The sequence below is a fragment of the Corylus avellana genome, chromosome ca2 (assembly GCF_901000735.1).
Source record: "Corylus avellana chromosome ca2, CavTom2PMs-1.0".
In the NCBI taxonomy this organism is placed as follows: Eukaryota; Viridiplantae; Streptophyta; class Magnoliopsida; order Fagales; family Betulaceae; genus Corylus; species Corylus avellana.
Genome location: NC_081542.1, coordinates 32,394,657 through 32,402,621, shown reverse-complemented (window position 1 = coordinate 32,402,621; position 7,965 = coordinate 32,394,657).

Sequence of the window (7,965 nt, the reverse complement as noted above, 5' to 3'; positions counted from 1 at the left end):
CCGAGCAACTTTTCATTTTAATTGCATTGCCTTTCTCTTGTCTCCTTGGAGGACTCCCCTTTCTAAATAACCAACAATCTCTTCAGCTCAGGTTGGCATGAGCTCAATGGTTAAAACCATAACCTTTTCGGCGATAGCAGGATGTTGTAAAACTTGTATTGGTTGGTCGATTTCTCTTCATCTTCGGATGCTGACCCTAACCGAGCTAACTGATCGGCCTTCTCATTCTCTTCTCTCGAGATTTTAATAATGCAAAACTTCTTGAAAGCCTTTTGCATATCCTGAACATGGATAAATATAGCTTCATTTTACTGCCTTTAGCCTCAAATTCACCACGAATGTGACCGACAATAACTTGAGAATCACTTCGTATTTCCACAAACTCTGCCTCCATCTCTCGGGCTAAGCCGAGCCCAGCTATTACCACTTCATACTCCGCTTCATTGTTGATAGTTTTGAATTCTAGTCTCAAAGAGCTTTTCAATTCCTTCCCATCTGGCGTGATCATTACTAAGCCGGCTCCACCATTCTTTTTGGTAGAAGAACCATCAACATAAATTACCCACATTTTTTCTCTTAGCCATACCTCCAGATCTTGTATATTGGTGAATTCTACTACAAAATCTGCAAGTGCTTGACCTTTGATAGCATTACGCGAAATAAAGTGAAAATCAAATTCACTAATCTCAATAGCCCAATTGACTAACCGACCAGACATATCCAACTTCCGAAGTACTTTCTTCAATGGATACTCGGTTAGTACATTGGTTGTGTGGGCTTGAAAGTACGGCCGAAACTTTCTAGATGCAATTACCAGTGCAAAAGCAAGTTTCTCCATTTGTACATACCTCTCCTCGGCGCCATGCAATGCTCGGCTAATGAAATAAACTGGCTTCTGGATTCCCTCCTCTTCCCAAATCAAAGCCACACTGACCGCGGTTGGAGACACAACTAGGTACAGAAATAATACTTCTCTAGGAATAGTTCGGCTAAGTAGAGGTGGACTGACCATATACTTTTTGAGTTGTTCAAATGCTTGTTCGCATTCCTCGGACCATTTGAAAGCCTTTCATAATATTTTAAAGAAAGGAAGGCATTTATCTGTAGACCGAGAGATGAATCTGTTTAATGCCGCGATTCTACCAATCAATTGCTGAACTTGCTTTGTATTCTTCGGAGATTGCATATCTAACACTGACTGAATCTTCTTTGGATTAGCTTCAATTCCTCAGCTTGACACCATATAACCGAGGAACTTCCCAGACGAAACTCCAAATGCACACTTTGTAGGATTCAGCTTCATTTTGAATCGCTTCAATGTCGTGAACGCCTCTTTCAAGTCTGTCACATGATCTGCCCACAACTTGCTCTTGGCCAGCATGTCATCAACATAGACCTCCATACTTTTACCGATCTGTTCCTGAAACATCTTGTTTACCAATCTTTGGTAAGTAGCCCCGGCATTTTTTAAGCCGAAAGGCATAACCTTGTAGCAATATAAGCCTCGGTCAGTGATGAATGCTGTCTTATCTTGATCGGATGGGTGCATGAAGATTTGATTGTAGCCAGAAAATGCATCCATGAAGCTCAGCAACTCATACCCGACTGTTGAGTCAACCAATGAACTAATATGAGGCAGTGGGAAACTATCCTTCGGGCAAGCTTTGTTAAGGTCGGTGAAATCCACACACATCCTCCATTTCCCAGAGGACTTTTTAACCATCACAACATTGGCTAACCAATCGGGATAATGTGCTTCTTCAATAAACTGAGCTTTGAGCAACTTGTCTACTTCCTCGGCAATGGCCATGTTTCTCTCGGGAGCGAACTTTCTCTGCTTTTGTTTCACTGGCTTAGCTTCTGGATTGATGTTCAGGTGATGAACGATGTCCTTAGGATCAATCCCCGACATTTCCTCAGGAGACCATACAAAGACTTCGAGGTTTTCTTGAAGAAACCGAACGAGAACTTCCCTAACCTCAGAAGTTAGTTGAGAGCCGATCTTCACAACCTTTCCTTCGGCTATCGGTACATCAACCAGTGGCTCGGCTGGTTCTTTTCTCAACTGAATCTTCCGATCATCACCCAAATTACCGATAGTCAAAAGTGCTGACTTTGGGCATTTCTTCAAAGATGTATTATAACATCTTCTGGCAGCAACTTGATCTCCTTTAACCTCGCCGATTCCATCGGCTGTCGGGAATTTCATTTTCAAGTGATAGGTAGAAGTCACAGCCCTCAACTAATTCAAAGTTGGACGACCGATGATTACATTGTATGCCGATGGTCGATCGATTATCAAAAAATCTACCATAATGGTGGACTACTTAGGAGCAGTTCCTGCTGTTATTGGAAGAGAAATCATCCCAATGGGTTGAACACTCTCTCCGGCAAACCCTATCAATGGTGATAGGAAAGGTTTCAACTTCTCTCGACTGATGCCGAGTTGCTGGACAACCGTCCAATACAAAATATCAGCCGAACTTCCGTTGTCCACTAAAACTCGATGAACAGCGTGATTAGCCACTATTAACGTTATCACCAGCGCATCGTCGTGTGGCATTGAAATCTCCTTTGCGTCCTCCTCCAAAAATGTTAGAACACTCGGTTCCAGCTTCTGTACTTTGGAGGGCTTCTTAAGTGAAAAGACTTCTTCCATTCTTGCTTGTTTAGCATAGGCTTTTCTTGCCGAACTAGATTCCCCCCCACTAGCTAATCCTCCCGAAATCGTTTGGATCTCTCCAACTATAGCTTGATTATGAGGGTTCTGTTGACTATTCTGAGGAACCCACGGTTCATCACGTCTTTGCCTTTGATTGCGAAAATTGTTATTGTTTGGCTCCATGTTCTGTGCTGAATGATGACTCTGCCCGTCTTGAGGATTTTTCTCTCGACCTTTCTCTTCGGCTACAAACTTCAACAACTTCCCATTTCTGAGAAATTTTTCAATTTCAAACCGAAGGCTTATACAATCCTCGGTATAATGCCAGTGATCGTTATGATATTCGCAAAACTTCTGAGTGGTGCGATTTTGGGGAAGAGCTTTCATTTTTCCGGGCCATCTGAAGTTCGAATCCTTCCTGACCTCCATGAACACCTTATAAACAGCTGCATTTAGAGGTGTCCATCCTATATACTGTTGCTGTTGATTCTGCCTGGGTGGTAGCTCAATCTTCTTTTCTGGAGTTCTCACCTTCTGATGATCTCTTGTCTTCTTTCTCTCTACTGAAGCCTTTGGTGTGGTTCTAATCGAGTCATCGATAGGCTTACTCTCTTCAGGTTTGGATTTTATCAAAGCTGAGATAGTTTCTTCTTGGTTAATAAATTCTTCAGCTTTGTTTGTGAACTGCCGAAGAGTTCCCGACGTTGATTTTCGAGCTAATTCGGCCATTAATGGCCCATCAGCCTTTATGCCATGCATCAAAGCTGAAAGAACAATTTGTTCATCCAGGGTTTCGACTGTCAACCTCTCCCGATTAAAACGTAACATATATAATCTTTTAAGGACTCTGTTTTTCCTTGGATGATAGATAGTAAATAAGCTGGGTTTTTCTTTCTTTTCCGAACAGCAAGGAATTGACCCAGAAATTGTTGTCCGAGAAAATCGAAGTTGTCAACAGATTTAGGACTCAGACCTCCAAACCATTCTTTAGCAACACCTTCCAGAGTTAATGGAAAAGCTCGGCAAGCTATCTCGTTTGGAGTATCATGAAGAATAATATGAGCTCGGAAACTTTCCATATGATCGGAAGGATCCGTGCTTCCGTCATACTTGTTGACTCGAGGCATCTTGAACTTGTCAGGAAGAGGAAACCTCATTACCCGATCAATGAAAGGCAGATTGGTATACTGCATAAGATCTTTGGCTACGGATCCGGCGGGGGATGGCTCCGATGCCTTTAGTCACAGTGTTTTAAGAGAAAATATAACTTCGAAGATGATAGATGAGACAAGGATAATCAAAGATATTTAGTTAAGGAGAGGGAAAAAAAAGTTACCAAAATTTGAGAAGGGACCCCCCTTTTATAGGCACCAGGTTGCAACTGTTCATTTGACACTGTAGACTTTACCGAGGGTCCACGTGTCAAACAATATTTTATTTTCAAAGAAGGATAAAAAATATCATGCATATATATCCAATATTCCGAGAGTAATACTCGGTAATCCACGTAAGACTCGGCATACTGAGTCTTCGGGCCGAGCGTTTGAATACCGAGTTTAGAAAGTATGAGTTACCGAGCATAGGTTTTGATGAACAGTAACAATTAACCGAGCTTCAGTAATGGGCCGATGGATTATTTTATCGGGCCCAATATAGCTGATCCATGATCCAACAATATATATAGAGGCTGATAATTCAACTAAATAGAGGTTTAAATCATTAAAACTGTCTGAGACAAAAAGGTTACCTGCATCGTCCTTGCTAAAACACATTGGCAGCTTCACTCTAAAAACATTTCCATGCAGTCCCCCTTTCCCAACTAGAACACCAAGCTTTGCAATGAGGAACCGTTAGATGATGAGTATAACAACAGGAAATTTAAGTGAGTAAAAATTGATTAATTTTGGCTTGGAAGACATGTCCGATACCTCTAAGTTTCTCAAATAAAACCACGGTTTCTGCCTTAGCAGGTGTCTTCTCATTCCTGTCAGTCACAAGTTCTAAACCCACCATTAAGTCCCTGCCCCTCACATCTCCAATGACTGGAAAAAAAATATAAATGTATAAGATGAAAACGGCGTACATAAAATACCAGTCTAAAGTATAAATACTAAGTCCGAAAGGAAAGAGCCATACAGATAAACATTGACTACAAATAGATACTGATTCTAATAGGTACAGGGTAATACTGACTAAAGACCATAATATAAGTAAAATATGATAAAACTCTACTAGAGTCTAATAAGAAAGTCAATATGATATTTGTGTCGGTTTTTCCAACAAAACTAAGCGCTTTTTTGTCTTTATCATTCGAAAAGTTCAATCCTACACTCTGGCTTCAATGATGGAAACAACCTTCGCACTTCGGCGCTCCAATGAACAACAGTTCTCCACTTACTACATAGGAGAAAATACATTGTACCCCCCTGAACTATCCACACATTTGCACTTTTAACCCTAATGTTTAAAAAGTGACACTTTACTCCTCCAGATTTTCAAATTGTTGCAATTCAATCATTCTTACTTCTTCTTTTTTCCTCCAAAATGCCTCAATTCCAAGTTAAAATAATAATAATAATAATAAATAAATAAATTTAAATTTAAAAATTTTAAATTTAAAAATTAAAGGGTGGCCGGCCACCCCAGTTGGGCTTGGGGGTGGCTTTGGCCACCCTAGACTGGCCACCACTTAATTTTTAATTTATTTTTTTTTAACTTAGGATGGGGACATTTTGGGAAAAAAGAAAAAAAGAATGGTCGAATTGCAACAATTTGGTTTGAGAGGGTAAAGTGTCACTTTTAAACATTGTGACAAGTTTAAATGGGCTTAATAGTTTAGAAGTAAAGTGTATCTTCCCTTACTATATTTAGAATAGTGGTCCATTCGTAACTTAGCTCTATTTGGTGCAATGGCCTAAATACTGTTTACCATTGACCAAGGACCGATTGCATCAGATCCCCTCAAAAAAAAAAAAAAAAAGAGAAAGAGAGCCACCCTTTTGACCATATTGTTCTTATTGAATTTCCACGAAATCGGGCTTTATTATCTGCCGTCTCCCTCCCCACACCATCGTCACACGCATCCCCCCCAATCTCCCGGGCTATTCCTCCACACCCACACCGTAGTTGTTCCTTTTGTCCTTCGGCTTCTTTGCTTACAATGATCGATTGAATAGCCGTTGGCCGACCTAGAAGGCACCAGCCTTCACGTAAAACTTGCCTTTGCTAATCAAGATAGCAATGGCCATCCCTCCGTGATATCACGTTAAGAGATTTCCCGCGAGGAGCAAAAATCTCACAATCTATTTTTCTTTTGGTCAACTTCTTCGTTTCTCCTCATTTACAGTTAAAAATCAGTTTTTTATGTCAATCATGTCAATCTATCATGTACCCTTTGTTTATTCTCTCCATTCTTTCTTGTATTTTCAAATACAATAACTGAAAAACCATCAGGAGAATTGTTCTGGGTGGTTGCAATTTCTTGAAAAACTTTAGAGCTCTTTAAACGCCTGTCTTCCCCTCCCCTCAGCCTCAAGGCTAGCCCCCTTGCCTCACCGGACAAAATCCGAAGCGGCCCCCCGCGGTGTAAGCGGTATCCTGAAATCAGCAGGATTTTGTTTTCTCTCAAAAATCCCCTTGCCAAACACCAAACCAGGCGTCCCCCCCTTCTGCTTGTTGTGACCTTCCTGTACTTTTTTTTCCTTGAAAATCTCCAAAGCACCGTCCCCCCCTGCGCTCCATTCTCTACTGCTAGACCGAATCTATCCAGCCCGATTCCCTCACGAATTCCGAATCCTCGCAAGGCTCGCAAGGGTCAGTACTCGAGTCATGAAGGAGAAGACAGGGAGGAAAGAAAGGTGAGGGAGCTGGAGGAAATTGGAGAGCGCTGGAATTTTTTGGAGAAAAAAATAAGGCTAATAGGGTAATTGTACATCAAGTTCAGGACTTATAATTTTATTAAATGCACCTATACCGAGGATAAACAGTATCTAGGCTAGGCAACACCTTTGCCAAACACCACCTTAATGTTTATGTTCAAATGGTGATATTCAATCTTTCTACGAGTACTATTATCCTGTATGTAGTCTATGTCTAGTGAGCATGCTTGACAAAATCCTGTCAGAAGACCAATATCCTCATGCAATTTTCATCAGCATGATGCAGAAAAATGAATATCAAAAGTTGAAGAATTAACTTCGACTTTCTTAAGGTTTGCATTCATAGATTAATTCGGCCTGCATTAATCAAATAAAGGTACCTACATGACAGGGTTTTTCAGTACTAAGAAAAGGAGGTCTGCTTATGCATAAAAACCTAAAAGTTGGCTGCTGGATTCATATTTTTATGTAATTTGGAGGGTTAAAGAAGTACTATAAAAGGGCAATACCAATATTAGCTATCTAAATTACAAGGACAAAGATTTCTTCCAAATTTGGTTGGAAGAACTTCCTTCAACCCGGTCTATAAAATTGTCATGTGTCCCATTGTCCCTTACCATATGAGAAACACATATTTTTTAATAATTTTACAAAGCCATGTGTCGCGTGCTCAAAGAGACGTATGACAATTTTATAGACTAGATTTGAGGAACTTGTTCCAACCTATTTTAGAGGAAAACTCTGTCCAAATTTTACAATAGATATACCAATAAAGATGAAATAGAAAGAGATTTGAGACATGTTAGATTCAAGAGACATGTTATACCAATAAAGATGGAATGGTTGCTATCTTGTGCAACCATTCCATTACATTTCTCAAATAAATCGATCAGGGTATCGGCAATGGTTTACCAATGGTGACAACCCCAGAGATAGCAAGTGTGTTGGCCCAGAAAATTCAATTTAATACTTTTGGTGGGAACCCTGTATGTTCGGCTGGGGGCTGGCAGTGCTCAGAGTTATTGACAAGGAGAAGCGTCAAGCTCATTGCACTAATGTCGGTTCTCACTTGCTCGATCGTTTGAGAGCTCTTCAGCAATTACTTTCATGTCGCACTATTTTCAACTTTTCCGCATCAAAGCAACCGCGACAAAAGCTGATGTCTTCTATGTGACGTCTGGCATATGGAAAACATCAGCTGAGCGCTTTTTCTTGTGGGTCGGAGGGTTTCGCCCTTCAAAACTTCTCAAGGTATGGAGACCATGCATTTCTCAATTCATCGGAACGACTTGGAGTGAAGCCGTTGTGCTAATGCGCATCCGTTTTCTTGCTGGGAAATTGTAGGATCCAAGTGCAATTTTAACGGATATTTAGTAAAGTAAAGTTGGATGAATTCTAATAATTATAGTCAACCCTGCAGTAATT